This window comes from Bombyx mori, chromosome 15 (assembly GCF_030269925.1).
Source record: "Bombyx mori chromosome 15, ASM3026992v2".
Lineage (NCBI taxonomy): Eukaryota > Metazoa > Arthropoda > Insecta > Lepidoptera > Bombycidae > Bombyx > Bombyx mori.
The window spans coordinates 17796181-17812250 of NC_085121.1; the positions used below are offsets into that span (position 1 = coordinate 17796181).

A 16070-nucleotide genomic window follows, 5' to 3' on the forward strand; every position below is an offset into this window, starting at 1 on the left:
TCTCAAACCCCAGCAGTTTGACCATACCCACTTGGTATTGATTAAAAATATCGATGACCATATTTGTCGGTATTTTGAACGAGAGGTAAATAAATAATGCTTCATGTTTCGCAACATTTACTGCTTGCACCGGATATCGGGTATTTGTGAAATTGTCACGGTCTATTTACTGAATTAGTGGACCGAGAAGACGGAAGGGTGAACGAGCGACTCCTCCTAATTCACTGCACTAATCTTGTTTTTACAGCAAACCATTTTGGGCCATGCTCTGAATCAAAATGAAAGAAGAAGGCATCTTCATTTCTTTTCAAATGCTATTTAGAATTTTTTAGAGTGATTTAAAATTTTTTTTACTGAACACATTGTAATTGTCCGCATGGGTTGGTGCATACCACCAAAACAGCCTTTTACGCATAAAATTAGGACTTTGACCTCTTACCTCAAGGCGGGGTAGTATTCACGTATTGATGTAAATGGTCTTCGGTAACCACATAACATCAGAGCAGCCATTAGCTCGTCTACCAATAAAGAGTATGAAAAAGAAAAAACCACTAAAAAGCATCAATTATTTAGAACGTTAATTTCTTTGTAACTTTTTATTGGCTCCAAAGAAATAAGACATTACAGATAAAAGCTCGATTCGAAAGTTTGTGCGAATTAATTTCCGGACGTCGTCACAACAGGAACGAATATTTTAATTGCAAAACAAAATAAACTCTCGTTAGAGTTTATTTTTATTATATATATATGTTTATACTTTATTATTTGTCGTTACAAAAAATAAAGTTAATATTAGCGATTAATCTATCTACTGTTGATTTAGGATATATTTTTCTTACAATAATTGGATTTTTTTTTATTGCTTAGGTGGGTGGACGAGCTCACAGACCACCTGATGTGAAGTGGTCACTGGAGTCCATAGACATCTAACTAAAACGTAAATGCGCCACCCACCTTGAGATATAAGTTCTAAGGTCTCAACTATAGTTACAACGGCTGCCCCACCCTTCAGACCGAAACACATTACTGCTTCACGGCAGAAATAGGCAGGGTGGTGGTACCTACCCGTGCGGACTCACAAGAGGTCCTACCACCAGTAACAAGCTCACAACACATATAAAATTCACAGCCCATCTAGTGATAGCTCCCAGATACACTGTATATGACTAGTGCACTTGTTATATTGTCTCAAGGACGAGGTATCAATTATATGTTTAACAAAGTTAACCAACAAACAAAAAAACAAACGCACTGCTTAGCGGCAGAAATAAACGGAGCGGTTGTCCCTACCCTTGCTAGCCCACCAAAAACAAATTTTACGCTAAACTTACCTACATCCAATTAACCATTAAAACAAATTCTTCCAATTAGCACGCAGCTGATTAAACCACATTTAATTTTAAGATATTGCGTACCGTGTCATCAATAATTCCCTAAATCTGAACTGACTAATGAGATAACACGCATTATTCCCATTGGAATCAGCAAATCCAGCGTCTCGCTTTCATCTAAATTGCTCTGAGCCTACTCGACACCGTCAACACGTCTTCAAAGCGAAAAATTCATCTAATCTGGCAATCAACGTTGACGCCCTGAATATTCAGCATCCTCCAAAAATACAGATGAATAAAAATGTACTCGAGAAGTCTCTTGAAAATAATTTCGGTGGCTCACGGTAATCCCCTGGAAATCACTGAAGGTTTTAGTTTGGAAGGGAAAAGGAAGGCTCCGGCTGTAATGTCTTTGACATTCCGCCACTGGGGCACGTGTGACGCGGATTATAGTCGAAGCATTTTGACACTTGGTCGTGGCACGGATTGGGGCAACAGGGTCATTTCAATTTCGGCGTCGAAGTCGTCAAACCTTATTATTTTACTTTAAAAATAATTGAATATTTTCATATTCGAAAAGGGCACATCTCTCAAAATGTAAAATGTTCAGGAAATGAAAAAAAACTGATTATTTTCTAAAGCAGTGTAAAATTTAAAATATTAACGTTTGAGATATATTTTAATATTAATTAGCAATTGAAAATTACTGGAATTATTATAAAATGGGTGTAGGTAAGCCTCAAAATTAAATGTATATGAAAAAACATATTTGACAAAATATTTATTCTATACAGTAAGCTGTCGTAAGACATTCAACCGTAGTTTTGAGAAAAACAATTTCGGCGGTGCATGCACAATGTCCATTGACATGTCCATATCAATTAATCTACAGTAGATCTTGAGGCACTCTTCTTCTGAGTCTTCTTGTAGTCATTTGGTTGTCCATTAAATGCTTAGCAAGGTTATTCGGATGGGCTTCCAGTCAGTCTTAAAACTGAAAATAAATAAATTCAAAGATTCCATTTCATAGACCGATAGATTGAAGATAGAATGAAGTTTTTTGTTTTTTTATTGCTTTTATCGGTAGACAAGCTCACAGCCCAACTGGTGTTAAGTGGTTACTGGAGCCCATAGACATGTACAACGTAAACGCCGCCACCCACCATGAGACATAAGTTCTAAGGTCTCAAGTATAGTTACTGTTGGGTACGCAGCACGTCACCCGTGTCGATAAGGCGAGTGACGCCAACCCAGGTTGGACGGGTTTATGAATCTTATAAGATTTCTTGAAATCCTATAAGACGCCGGATGCCCGTCTCGTGGCGATTATTCGTGTCGATCTGAAGCAGTCGATGTAGGGTCCTGAGGTGTACGATATCGTACAAGCTCACTCGAAATTAAAACTCAAAACTTTACTAATTAACGTAAACCGAGCCGACCGATCTGTCAATACAACCGAATTCAATAACCGACGATCTTTTCAATGGTCTTCGAGTCTTCAATAAATATCTTCGAGGCGCTGATGTCTTTACTCGTGCTTTTTTTATGTAATCTTCGTTCGGAGGGTCGGCGGCCGGCGGTTGGCAGGTAGTCGGTCGAGGGTCGGTCGGTAGGTCGGCAGGTAGTCGGTCGGCAAGTCGGCAGGTAGTCGGTCGAGGGTCGGTCGGTAGGTCGGCAGGTACCTGACAGCGTCGCAGGGTCGCTTAACTACCTCGGAATGTTACCCTACAGAGATCTCGTGTAAAATACGGCTCTCGTCGAGATCATTTTCACTATGATCGGCTCGGTTTATTCGTTATATCTATTTATTTAATAAATGTATATACTAATGCCTTATACTTAACTATTCTATGTTGTAATCCCTATCGATACATATAACTTATTCTATGCTTAATCTATATGACGCGCCCGTATAAACAAAATACCCGGTCCTGAACACAGATAAATGCTGTTTGTTACATCGTTTCGGGACGCGGGCCGGGCGCGTGTTCATTTAAGTTAATATGCTAATCTTAAAACTATCGGGAATAATGAAGCAAAAGTGTATACTATTTATTTCAAAGCAACTTACGTTCTATTCTTAGAAAAATCTATGTGCACGTTATCTATATCCTTATCTATCTATATGCACTCTATATAATTTATCTATTTGTTATTTATCTATTTGTTATAACTCTATGTCTATGTACGTATCTATATAAATCTATTATTCTATTCAATATTCTATTATATTCTTCAACTTATTCAATAATTATGGGGCGACGCCGCTGTCGCCAACATCCTCCCCCTCGTGCGTAGCACCGACTCCTTGTCGTGGCGACTCTATGGGCGTGGGCTCGTCGCTCGTTGCAGGCACCAGCAGGATCATCTTGGAGGCAGGTCTCTTAAGCAGACCGCCGCTCGTTCTGACGTCGACAGTTCGTACACGGTTGTCGGGGCCTGGGTAGGTGTGGACAACTTGCCCGCGCGGCCATGTGTTGCGTGGCAGCGTGGAGTCCACTATGAGGACGGTATCCCCACACTGCAAGTCCTCGCCAGCTGCTCTCCCGTCGATCTTCCTGGGCAGCAGCGTAGGCAGGTATTCCTTGACCCACCTACTCCAGAAGTGGTCTGCCATACGCTGCGCCACTCTCCATGTCCTTTTGCCGGTCAGGTCTTCGTCTGTGTAGTCGCCTATTCGCGGAGCTCCGCAGGACCTCCCTATGAGGAAGTGGTTCGGCGTGAGTGCTTCTGACTCCCAACTCTCTTCCCTGGCGACGAGAGGTCGCGAGTTGACGACGTGCTCCGCCTCCAACAGAAGAGTGTGCAGAACTTCTTCCCTCGGGTGTCTTTCCTTCAGTGTGACCGCCAGCGCGGTCTTCACGGACCGCACCAAACGTTCCCACGCGCCTCCCATGTTTGGCGCTCCTGGCGGGATGAACTTCCATTTTATGTTCATCTGAGCGGCCCGTGACACGACGTCTGCTTCCCTTGCATTCTCGATTGCCTGCTTGAGCTCCTTGTTGGCGCCGACGAAGTTAGTCCCATTGTCGCTGTAAATGACTTTGGGCGTTCCTCGCCGGGCGGCCATCCTGCGCAGCGCTAACAGCATTGAGTCTGCCGTCAGTGACGCTGCTAGCTCCATGTGAACTGCTCTCGTGGCGAGGCATGTGAACAGCACGCCCCACCTCTTCTCGTGACGTCGTCCTACAGTCACCGTCATCGGTCCGAAGTAATCGACGGCAGCACAGGTGAACGGCGGCTCTCCATGTCGTAGCCGCTCTATCGGCAGGTCTCCGGTGGGCGGTAGTCGTGGTGTACTCCGATAGACCTTGCACCACTGGCATCGGACGGCCGTCGCTCGAATAATCGATCTTAGACCTAGGATCCAGTAGCGCTGCCGCACCTCGTTCATCACCGTTGCGTGGTTACCGTGCTGGAACGCCTCGTGATAGTGTTTGATCAATAATCTCGCTATCACGTGCTTCCCGTCCAGCACGATCGGTCGCTTGCAGCCTGCATCTATGTATTGCGCTGCGTCGATACGTCCGCGCAGGCGCAACAGGCCATCTTCCATCACGACGTCGAGCCGTCGCAACTTGGGGTGACGTTCGGGATCTTTTTCACCGAAGCTCTCTCCTTGGCTGCTTCTCAGTAGGATCTTCTCCGCCTTCTTCAAGTGGGGCGGATCAAGCGGCAGCCACGCTTCTGTAGGTGCTTCTGGAGTCCTTATCTTCCATGTTGATCGGGGTTGCTTCGTTCGTGTCGTCCTCCACGTGGGATCTTGCTGCTTCGATTGTCTGGACACGCAGGCGCTCTCCTTCCGGGGTCGACACAGCTCGATAAATTGGAGGACCCTGGCTGTTGCTCTCAATAACTTGACCCAGCTCGACAATCTGTGCGGATCGGGCGTGGGTCGAGCGTCAGCGGTCCTCGCCGTGGCGACCAGGTAGGCCTCTTTCTCTTCTCCAGACGGTTCTTGCTTGAATGTTCGCGGCTTGGGCCAGCGCGATTCATCCCACGTCAGGAACTCGGGTCCATTAAACCACCGATGCGTGTGGTCGAAATCCGCCGGCGCCTCTCTAGTTGCGTCGTCTGCTGGGTTTTGCGAGCCAGGCACCCATCGCCATTCTTGGGGCTTCGTTGACTCTTCTATCACGGCGAGTCGGTGCGCAACGAAAGGTTTGAACGTGCGTGGGTCGGTCTTTATCCATGTCAGAACTGTACTGGAGTCAGTCCAGTACGTCCTTCTGCCGACCGCGATGTCCAATTCGTTCGCTATCGCCTGCGCCATCCTTGTCCCCAGCAGTGCAGCTTGCAGCTCCAGCCTTGGGATAGAGACTGGTCTCAGTGGGGTCACCCTGGCTTTCCCTGCTAGAAGCGTGACGCGGTAGGTGCTCTCGTCTGTCCTCTGACGCCAATAGACTGCACACGCGTAGGCCTTCTCGCTGGCGTCGGTGAACGTGTGCAGCTCCCCCTCAGTGTTACAGTACGAGAAGCATCTTGCTATTCGGAGGCCTTGCAACATGCGAAGGTTCTCCATATAGCGTTTCCACGCCACCTCGTCCTTTTCCAGGATGACGTCGTCCCAGTCGATCCCGCTCCGCCAAATGCTCTGAATGAGCGCTTTCCCTTCTATTAGCACGGGTGATGCCAGCCCCATAGGGTCGAAGGTTGACATTACCGCGCTAGTCACTTCTCGTTTGGTCGGGGTCCGTGCTTCTATATCCTTTGGGTCTCGTGGATGTGTCCGGAATCCCATCTCGTCCGACTCGTAGAACCACCGCAGGCCCAGGGTCTTTTCTTCCTTCGACCCCAGCTCTATGTCTCCTGGGGTCACACCGCCTGCGAGGCTCGCCAGAATGCAGCGCCTTCTATTGCCCGCGCGGCTTCTGGATATCGATGTCCGTAATCCTTGGCATTCTTATTTGTAACGAAAGACGTCGCGCTCGATGAACAGGCCGCTCCGAATATGACCGACGTCATTCTATACTCTTTGGAGCGGCCTCGCGTCGATCTTCTCTATAGAGAAATCTCGGGCTGTCGCGGTCCACGTCCCTGATCCTTATCTGCAGGAACCTTTCCTTGGTGTCCGCGACAAGCCCTTGCCGGAACCGCAACACCACTCCGAACAGGGATTGTAGGTCCGAGCTTCGAAGCGGCCGTCTTCGCGTCTCTCACCTCTGTCATCCTCCTTCTCCAAGATGTCGAGCGCCTTTGTCTCCATATTCGTGCTCGGACGCTTGGGTGCGACTCTATCGCGATGTGCTCCTTCACCAGTCTGTCCAAGGCCTCTTCGCGCATCGATACATGGGCGCAGGTGAGGAAGTTGACCTCTTTTGCGTTGTTGCCGTCGAGACCATGTAGCACCCATCCCAATTGGGTGAATGAGGCTACCGGCTGGTTCCTCCTGCCCCTGCGCGTCCTCCTGGCGGCGATGAGTCCCCAGTTGTCCTGCCCAATCAATAGTTGGGGGGATTGTTCCTTGTAACATAACTGGTCCGCCAGGCTCTTCAGATGCGCGTAGCCTTCGATGGTTTCTCTCTTCAGTCGCTGGGGTGCAAGGCTCATGTCATCCATTGTGCGCGCTCCGACGATCGTCCTCTTCTGCCGCTGGTGAAGCCCTCGAACTCGGATGTCAAGCTTCATCGAGTCCTTTTTCGTCAGGGTCTTCCCGCCCACGGTCTCGAGGCGGAGCATCTCCTTGGGTCCCTTCAGGCCGATCTGCTTCGCCACGCTCGAGTCCAAGAGAGTTACCGTGGAGCCTTCGTCCAGCAGGGCCAACACCGTCGTCGATCCCGACGGCCCGTACACTTCAACGGGCACCATCTTCAAGTACGCCCTGCTGATCTGTGTGCAGTTGATGGGAAGTCGCACGTTGTTCGCGATTTCCCTGTTCTCTGCTGGCTCTGTCTCCGGCTTCTCGTTGTGTAGCGAGTGGTGGTGCCAGCGCTTGCACGTGCGACATGGCGGTCGTTGACACGATTGCTTCCGGTGTTTACCGTTGAGGCACTTGTAACATAGGCGCGACTCCTTGGCAATTCTCCATCGTTCCTGCACCGTAGCTCCCTTGTATATCGGACAGTCGTACAACGGGTGCCCTTCCTTGCATTGCGGGCACGCCGGCTTGTCTATTATTACTCTGTCCGAAGTTGCGCGCTCGGTGCAGTCGGTTGTGGCGTGCGTCGCCTGTCGCCTCGATGGTTGTCTTTTCGTTGCCACCTCAGCCACGGCGTGTGGCCCGCACCGGTCCGCCATCTTGTTTAGGAAGCCGCACATCGTGTTGAGGTCCGGGTCTCCTTCAGTTTTATCGATAATGTGGTCGTACCACTGGAACCTCAGGATGGTCGGCATCTTGTCGACGATGCTCTTCAGCAGTTCGGGCGACATCAAATATTGGGGTTTCCGCAGCCCCCTGATCGCTGCGACGGTATTGTTAACATTGCTCGCCAGTGAGCAAATGTCGTAGGCGGAGTCACTTATCGTCGGAAGTCTTCGTATGCGGTCTAGCTCCGCTAAGACTAAAGCGTCCGCCCTTCCATAGCACCGCCGCAGTGATTCCATTACTTCCTCCGGTGTGCTCTCGGAGTACAGCTGGCTGCGAACTCCTTCCCTGGCTTGTCCTTTCAGCGCTCTTCTCAGCCGCGCCATGTTTTGAGCGCTTGAGAAGAGTGGAGCGGTATCCTTGTAGACAGCCTTGAAGGCCACCCACTCCCTGCAGTCGCCTTCGAACGTCGGCAACTGGTGCATGTAGTCGGGTTGTGGTGGCAGCTCCTTGGTCGTTGCGCTCCTCACCGCTTCCACTATCGCCTTAGCCAGGTCCCTGTTGCTGCAATCTTCCATGTTGGCCTTGCTGACGGGGTGGTTCTCAATGTTCTCGCCTGCGGGCTCCTTGTCCATACTGCCCGCCGACGTCTGGACCCAGGCCCTGACCTGGTCCTCCCGGTCCTTTGGCTCTTCTATAATGGAATCATCGTCGTCTTCGCTTTCGGCCTGAATCAATTGCAGGCGGAGTCTGGCGGCTATGGTGGCTGCTTGTGCTTCTATCAATTCTTTTTCCGCCAGCTCCGCTCTCGCTGCCAGTTCCTTACGTCGTAGCGATTTCTTCGACGCGGGTCTATTTTCACCACGTGTCCGCGTCGTTGCCTCTTCAAGTTTTGTGTTCTGGGTCGTACCGGTCGCGGAGCTCTCGTATGTTTCGTACGACGTCGCTTCTGTTGCCTCCGGACTGGATTCTTGAACCGCAGGTTCGAGTGGCTGTTCCCTCGATGATCCCTTGTTGCTCCTGGTGATCGGCATCGTTGAATAATCGCTGTATCCGGCTCGAAGGACCAGCTGTTGGGTACGCAGCACGTCACCCGTGTCGATAAGGCGAGTGACGCCAACCCAGGTTGGACGGGTTTATGAATCTTATAAGATTTCTTGAAATCCTATAAGACGCCGGATGCCCGTCTCGTGGCGATTATTCGTGTCGATCTGAAGCAGTCGATGTAGGGTCCTGAGGTGTACGATATCGTACAAGCTCACTCGAAATTAAAACTCAAAACTTTACTAATTAACGTAAACCGAGCCGACCGATCTGTCAATACAACCGAATTCAATAACCGACGATCTTTTCAATGGTCTTCGAGTCTTCAATAAATATCTTCGAGGCGCTGATGTCTTTACTCGTGCTTTTTTTATGTAATCTTCGTTCGGAGGGTCGGCGGCCGGCGGTTGGCAGGTAGTCGGTCGAGGGTCGGTCGGTAGGTCGGCAGGTAGTCGGTCGGCAAGTCGGCAGGTAGTCGGTCGAGGGTCGGTCGGTAGGTCGGCAGGTACCTGACAGCGTCGCAGGGTCGCTTAACTACCTCGGAATGTTACCCTACAGAGATCTCGTGTAAAATACGGCTCTCGTCGAGATCATTTTCACTATGATCGGCTCGGTTTATTCGTTATATCTATTTATTTAATAAATGTATATACTAATGCCTTATACTTAACTATTCTATGTTGTAATCCCTATCGATACATATAACTTATTCTATGCTTAATCTATATGACGCGCCCGTATAAACAAAATACCCGGTCCTGAACACAGATAAATGCTGTTTGTTACATCGTTTCGGGACGCGGGCCGGGCGCGTGTTCATTTAAGTTAATATGCTAATCTTAAAACTATCGGGAATAATGAAGCAAAAGTGTATACTATTTATTTCAAAGCAACTTACGTTCTATTCTTAGAAAAATCTATGTGCACGTTATCTATATCCTTATCTATCTATATGCACTCTATATAATTTATCTATTTGTTATTTATCTATTTGTTATAACTCTATGTCTATGTACGTATCTATATAAATCTATTATTCTATTCAATATTCTATTATATTCTTCAACTTATTCAATAATTATGGGGCGACGCCGCTGTCGCCAACAGTTACAACGACTACCCCACCCTTCGAACCGAAACGCATTACTGCTGCACGGCAGAAATAGGCAGGGTGGTGGTACCTACCCGCGCGGACTCACAAGAGGTCCTACCACCAGTCCTTTATCAGTTTCACTTTTACAAAACCAGCTGACACGTGGATGACAATATCTGCGATTTTTGGATTAGCAAACGAAGTCGGCACATCTGACAATTGAAAGTCTACCTTTATTAGGTCGTAATGTGAGGTTCACAAACTCATGTATCAGAAAGAGTGACCGTATTTACATCGGTAATATCCATGATATTCGTGTATACACGGAATACACATTCGACGAAGCTTTTAGGTCACACGTGTACATTACTTTAATGGAAACTTAATTCATTCAGATCTACATACATATATTATTTCTATTATCTGTAACCTTGGTGGAAATTTTCGTAGATCAACTTATATTGATTTTAGTTGAGCCTTAAGTTTAACTAAAAGTGTTCCAAACACACAAACACATTTAGGTCGCAACAGCAATACGCATAACTACGGATTGTTTTCTATCTATTTATTCTCGTAGATTGTTTTTGTAAATAAAATCTAATTAAATTTTGATTGTTAGTAACAAACAACAGTAGAATTGGAAAAATCTACATTTCGTCTTCTCGCATTAAAACTGTATAATCTCAAAATTTACTAATTTTACAGGAGATTTTTAATATTAATCATCTTTGCCACATTTATTTTTTATTTTTTACCAGTTACATTATCTGTCTTTTAAAGTAAGATAAAATTATGTATTAATTTTGTTAATGGTAGTCAAATTATAAGTAAACTAAAAAAAAAAAAACTAAACTACGCTCTTTTGACAGTATTTATGAGAAAAATACTGGTGATACCAAATGATATCGCATATTAACTCAATTTCGAATATTTTTGAAAATTGTACACTTATAATGCGAAAGACGATTTGCTAATGTCCAATTTTAAATCTACTTTTACCATTGAAAGACTGGATGCCAGAACCCATCTCTTGCAAGAGTAACCCATTACTCAATTCCCATTTGGCTCCCCTACATCAAGCTGCAGAACGAAATCCTCTTCCTCTGACACAATGACAAGCTGCAATCAACTACTACAATTTACTAAATTTACTACAATTTACCAAGCCCTAGACACGTCCTTACCATTGGACGCCTTCAGCTCTAACACTAGGAGCAGGCTTAGGGACCCCGGTAACCGTACTCGTCGAACTCGACAAAGAGTTCGCCGTGCAACCTAACCCATGAATCAGCTCGCTGAGTTTCTCGCCGAATCTTCTCAGCGGGTCGCGATTCCGATCCGGTAGTAGATTCATTTGCGAAGCAGCTACTCTTGAGTTGTTAGGTCTGCTTCGGAGGCGCTCGGGTAGCTGTTAGCAAATCCCACCCCTCCTGGCTGAGCCTTTGCTCGCCCACCTGTCCTGGTGAAACTGGAAAGGCCTCCGGGCCACCAGTAATCCTTCAATCATAAAAAAAAACAATTTACCAAATTTACAACAATTTACTACTACAACTACAATTTACTAAACTTGAGACCTTAGAACTTACATTTCAAGTTGGGTGGCGTATTTACGTCTAAGATGTCTATAGCCTCCAGTAACCACTTAACACCAGGTGGGCTGTGAGCTTGTCCACTCATCTAAGCAATAAAAAAATGGATTTCAAGCCGCAGTATAGGGTTCAGTTTACCGCATCTTTTATTTGAAGCTAAATATGAAACTTAAGTACACTCACAACTATATTAGTCGTTTTGCCAGCACACGACACAATGAAATTAATAGCAAGAAAACTTCGCCAAACGAATTCGGAGCGCGATGCTCCGCACTACAAGTTTTATATGGCGAAAACTAGCGAGATTAAGTTTCTGCGAGTTGTCGCTCTGGGTTGCCAGACTTCGACTACGTTTACTGACCAAGTGGGATTAGATTAGGCGATATTAAATCAGCAATACGCATGAAAAATAAACGTCAGCACCGTTGTCAGTGTCTACGTCTATCTTCAATGACTAAAAAAATTTCATTGCACCTACCCCTACCTACTCTACACTACTTTCGGTTGACTGGTAGAGAATGCCTTAGGCATTAAGTCCGCCAATGTAAATTTTACATAAAGTGAAATAAATAAATCTATATATATATAAATGAATTGCTGTTCGTTAGTCTCGGTAAAACTCGAGAACGGCTGGACCGATTTGGCTAATTTTGGTCTTTAATTATTTGCGAAAGTCCAGAGAAGGTTTAAAATATGAAAATGCTTGGAATTACCTAAATAAAAATAACAATTTTGTTTTCCTTTCATGTCCCTCCCGTCGAACGGATTCCTTTTGTTTGTTTTAAGTTTATTTTATACAAAAGTTTAGGCCTTTTATTTATCGATTGAGATACTACGAAGTCTGCCGGGTCAGCTAGTAAATAAATAAAAATTGAATTGGCAACTGTTGATGATCCTGTAGATAAATATGTCTCTGTCTAATATGCCATATTTTAGTAGGATACCAGTTATTGTTATGATTTTCGTGGCTTTTAAATCATCTAAAAATGCGAATGAGCTTAATACGATGATGATTAAGTAAAATCCTGAGGATCCGAGGATCACGTGAGCGCTCTAATATCATTATTCTAGTACATTCTTATTCTTCTTATTTAACTATATTTTGTTTACTCAATATGTAATTAACTAACTATGGTTAACTGATAGAGTGGTAATGGTATGTGGCCAATTCATCTCCAACCATGATTTTTTAATTCTGTTTCAAAATGTCCGGTACTTTTATTTTTTCTCTAAAATGATCAATCATTTTCGGGTCAGTTAACTATAACTTACCGTTCCAATATATTGTCACTGAGAAGGATTTCGATGCATACATAATTACATACATACTCTTAAATAATCATAGATTTTTTCCCTGGTTTCGTTTGAATACATACGGCAACACAGCTTACGTACTTCCATACAACCGAGTGAATAGAGATGGCCCCAATTCTGCGAGGCGAACTGTACGACCGGGCGTTGCGCGTGTTATCCTAATGAAATGCACTTTGTTCCGTTAAATTTTTTAGAAGTATACGTTATTTAAATAGTATAGGTGAAAAGATGGGCTTACAGATCATAGACAACATGCTCCTGCGGCCGTCCAACCTGAGAGGCTGGGTTAGCTATCACACCGTTTATATTGATTTGTATGATTTCGTTTTGTTTGTATAATTCATGTCATGATTATGGCAGAAATAGGATATAAGATCCAAATAGTGTGTACTCATAAAATTTTCTACCACTAGTGCCAAATACAGAAATTTAAGGGAAGAGAAAGGAAAATAAGGTAAAAATACTGCAATTGGCAATGCAACTATACTTGAGACCTTAGAACTTATATCTCAAGGTGGGTGGCGCATTTACGTTGCCGATGTCTATGGGCTCCAGCAACCACTTAAAACCAGGTGGGCTGTGAGTTCGTCCACTGATCTAAGCAATAAATAAATAAAAATTGGACAGCGAAAAAGTAGTATTATGTACGGATATAATCGTTCTCTATAAAACTCTAACTTAGTACTTTGATCTGCCTGAATACATCTAAAACTGTCTCTAAACTAAACCTCTAAAGTGTCACTGCTCAAATCAAAAACTTTATTTTCAAGAAAACAACAAAATTCTCATCACAATACGGCTCAATCCATTTTATAACTAGGTACGAAGAGCTGGAACTATCAATACTATCGCACACCAATAGATACGGTATCGCACTTCTCTGCTCATAAAACATTGACCTCCGGTCCTCAGATGTCCGGAGATGGCCGCTCCTATATAGAATAAATGATAGCAGAGTTCACAATTGGCTGGGAAGATAATAATTTTTTTACAGTTTTAACATTGAACGTTTAAATGTTATATCCACAGTAAGGCATTTTGTATCCGTTTCCAATCTAGGTGTTACCATTTTGGATGTTTGCCCCAGAAAGCTATTTAGAGTCTCAGTTTGCCAGTTAAGGTTAACCGTAAATCTAATATAATTAATAGCCTCGTTCGCTTAGTAGCTATTGAATTGAAAGCTTTACGATATCCAGTCGAAGTCAATGTTTTGTTAAAATATATTTGATTAAACTTGTTAATAGTTTTATATCCCAAATGTAGAGTGTTTAATTGCTTGTCACGATTTTGGTTTTCTTTTTTATTCTAAGCTAGCGAACTGCTCTCACTTCGCTTTGGAAACTGTAATTTATTATTGATTTCTCCACTATTTAATGAATGTTATTATACATATAAACCTTCTTCTTCAATCACTCTATCTATTAAAAAAAACCGCATCAAAATCCGTTGCGTAGTTTTAAAGATTTAAGCATACATAGAGACAGACAGATATAGAGACAGACAGATATAGAGACAGAGAAAGCGACTTTGTTTTATACTATGTAGTGATTCTGAGAGCCGGCAGGTAAAAATCACCGTAAAAACTTTACTGACCTTGTTTGTCAGTTCTGTTCCCTTTTTTTAATCTACGTCCCTAACGAAAAACCATCTTCCCTTGAGACGACGAGATAACGCACGCCCGTGACCGATTCGCTGACAAATAGATTCTGTTTTCTTACATTTGCATCGGATACGGTGATCGTGACTTGGTTATAAGTCACCCTGGTACGTTAAGGATGCTGTGATCTGCTTTAATGCAATGGTTTTAGCAATCTAAGACGAAGTTTTCTGAGCCATAGTATAGCGGTAAGTAATTGTAGGCAAGTACCTACTTTACTGATGGAGGCAAAAGTTCTCATACCGCATAATAACAAATGTGGGATACTGGACAACCGTGATAGGTTCTTATCTACTAGCATGAATTAGTGAATGCAGCTTATATAAATGGAACGTATACCCCTAGAATTCACGGTACAGTTCCTCAAAGCCACAGTATTTACCAATGCAAGTCATATGACAATCCATCAGAACAGAACTTCGAGCATACACAATCTGTGGGCTGCTTTGTGTTCATATCAATAAAACATCAAACAAAAGGTACGTACCAAAAGACCTTTTTTTTTTTTTAAAACAACTCGAAAAATTTGCTTTCGTGTAATCTAATCTGTTCCCCAAACCAACACTCCAAAGGCTGTGAGCTCCGCACTAGTTATAAATGGTCGTGTGCTTGTAAGGAAAGTGCTCTCTGGGGAAACATGCATTGTCTTGGGGTCGCGCTCGACCAAATTCAAGGTTTTTATTTCAATATAAATGTGTGATATTTTAATATTTTTTGGACGCCACTTAATCCCTTTTAGTCTCAAATATTTTGAACGGTAATGAGTGGCGTTTTATGACATCATTTTATACGTCTAAGCACTTTCTCCCTGCATTTACAGGCGTATACACAATGAAGAATTCTCTGAAGAATTTCTACGTCTTTGGGTCTGGAACAACTCACCTCGGCATAATTCTCAGGGTGCTATGATAAGTCCTCGTTAACAACAGATTTGAAAAGGATCTTTAGCGATAGACAGTAGCTTGGGTGTGCTCCATTGCCATGGCCCCTAAGCAACGATCACCATCGCATATACGCGTATCTGGTACCGCGGACACCAAAAAGTAGTCTAACTTTACTGACCTGACTAGTCGATTAGCCATAAGTTCGCTGCAATAATATTACAGGTCATTATCCATTAACCACTCCTTCAAAAACAACTCCAATAAACATTAAAACATCGTGAATAGCACATAATTTGATTTTTATAATCCCTTAATACAGCATTCAGCCGACAAATTATTATGACGCTTATATAAGCTACAATGTGGGCGTTTTACGATTTAATTCCAAAGGGATATAATTCCTGAAATTACTGTTTGTATCGCGGACTTGTTTCAGTAGTACTATGTTTGCTGCTGTACAGAACAGAGATACCGTTGCTCGCGGCATTCCTGACGTCCTCAACAACATCAGCAATACCAGGGACATAGCTAAGTCGCTGCGACCGCTAAGGAATTCTTCGCAAACATCGTTTGAATAATGATGGTACGCGCGAAGCGTCGCGGTTAGGAATTCATTCCACAGCCAGGCAGTATACGAGGAAAACAATATCTTGAAACTCAGTGGGACGAAAGCACCAGTTCATAGTATTGTTACGCCGGTAAGAGTAGCGCTATCTATCGCCGAATAGTCGAACGAATATCGAAGGATCTAGTAGCATCTAGAACGCTCGAGAAGTACAACGCCATCTATTGTCAAATAGCGGAAACACACAATACTCGAATTTTCTGGAATATTCTCGACGATTCTAGGGATTTCGTCTCGACTATAAAAGCGTTGCAGAGATGGTACGCAGACAGTCAGTAATCGGAACTAC

At 44.3% G+C, this 16070-nt stretch overlaps 1 long non-coding RNA gene and 1 other non-coding gene across 2 annotated transcripts; one reads left to right on the forward strand and one right to left on the reverse strand.

Moving 5' to 3' along the window:
* Positions 1-2097: 2097 nt before the first annotated feature.
* On the reverse strand, positions 2098-11558 carry LOC101739581 (uncharacterized). Its single transcript, XR_005245575.1, has 3 exons — positions 11485-11558; positions 10712-10831; positions 2098-2325 (listed from the first exon to the last, which is right to left on the reverse strand). It is a non-coding gene; the product is annotated as an uncharacterized LOC101739581 (long non-coding RNA).
* Positions 7339-7443, forward strand: Mir3343 (microRNA mir-3343). The gene has a single exon (NR_107621.1). It is a non-coding gene; the product is annotated as a microRNA mir-3343 (primary transcript).
* Positions 11559-16070: the final 4512 nt, after the last annotated feature.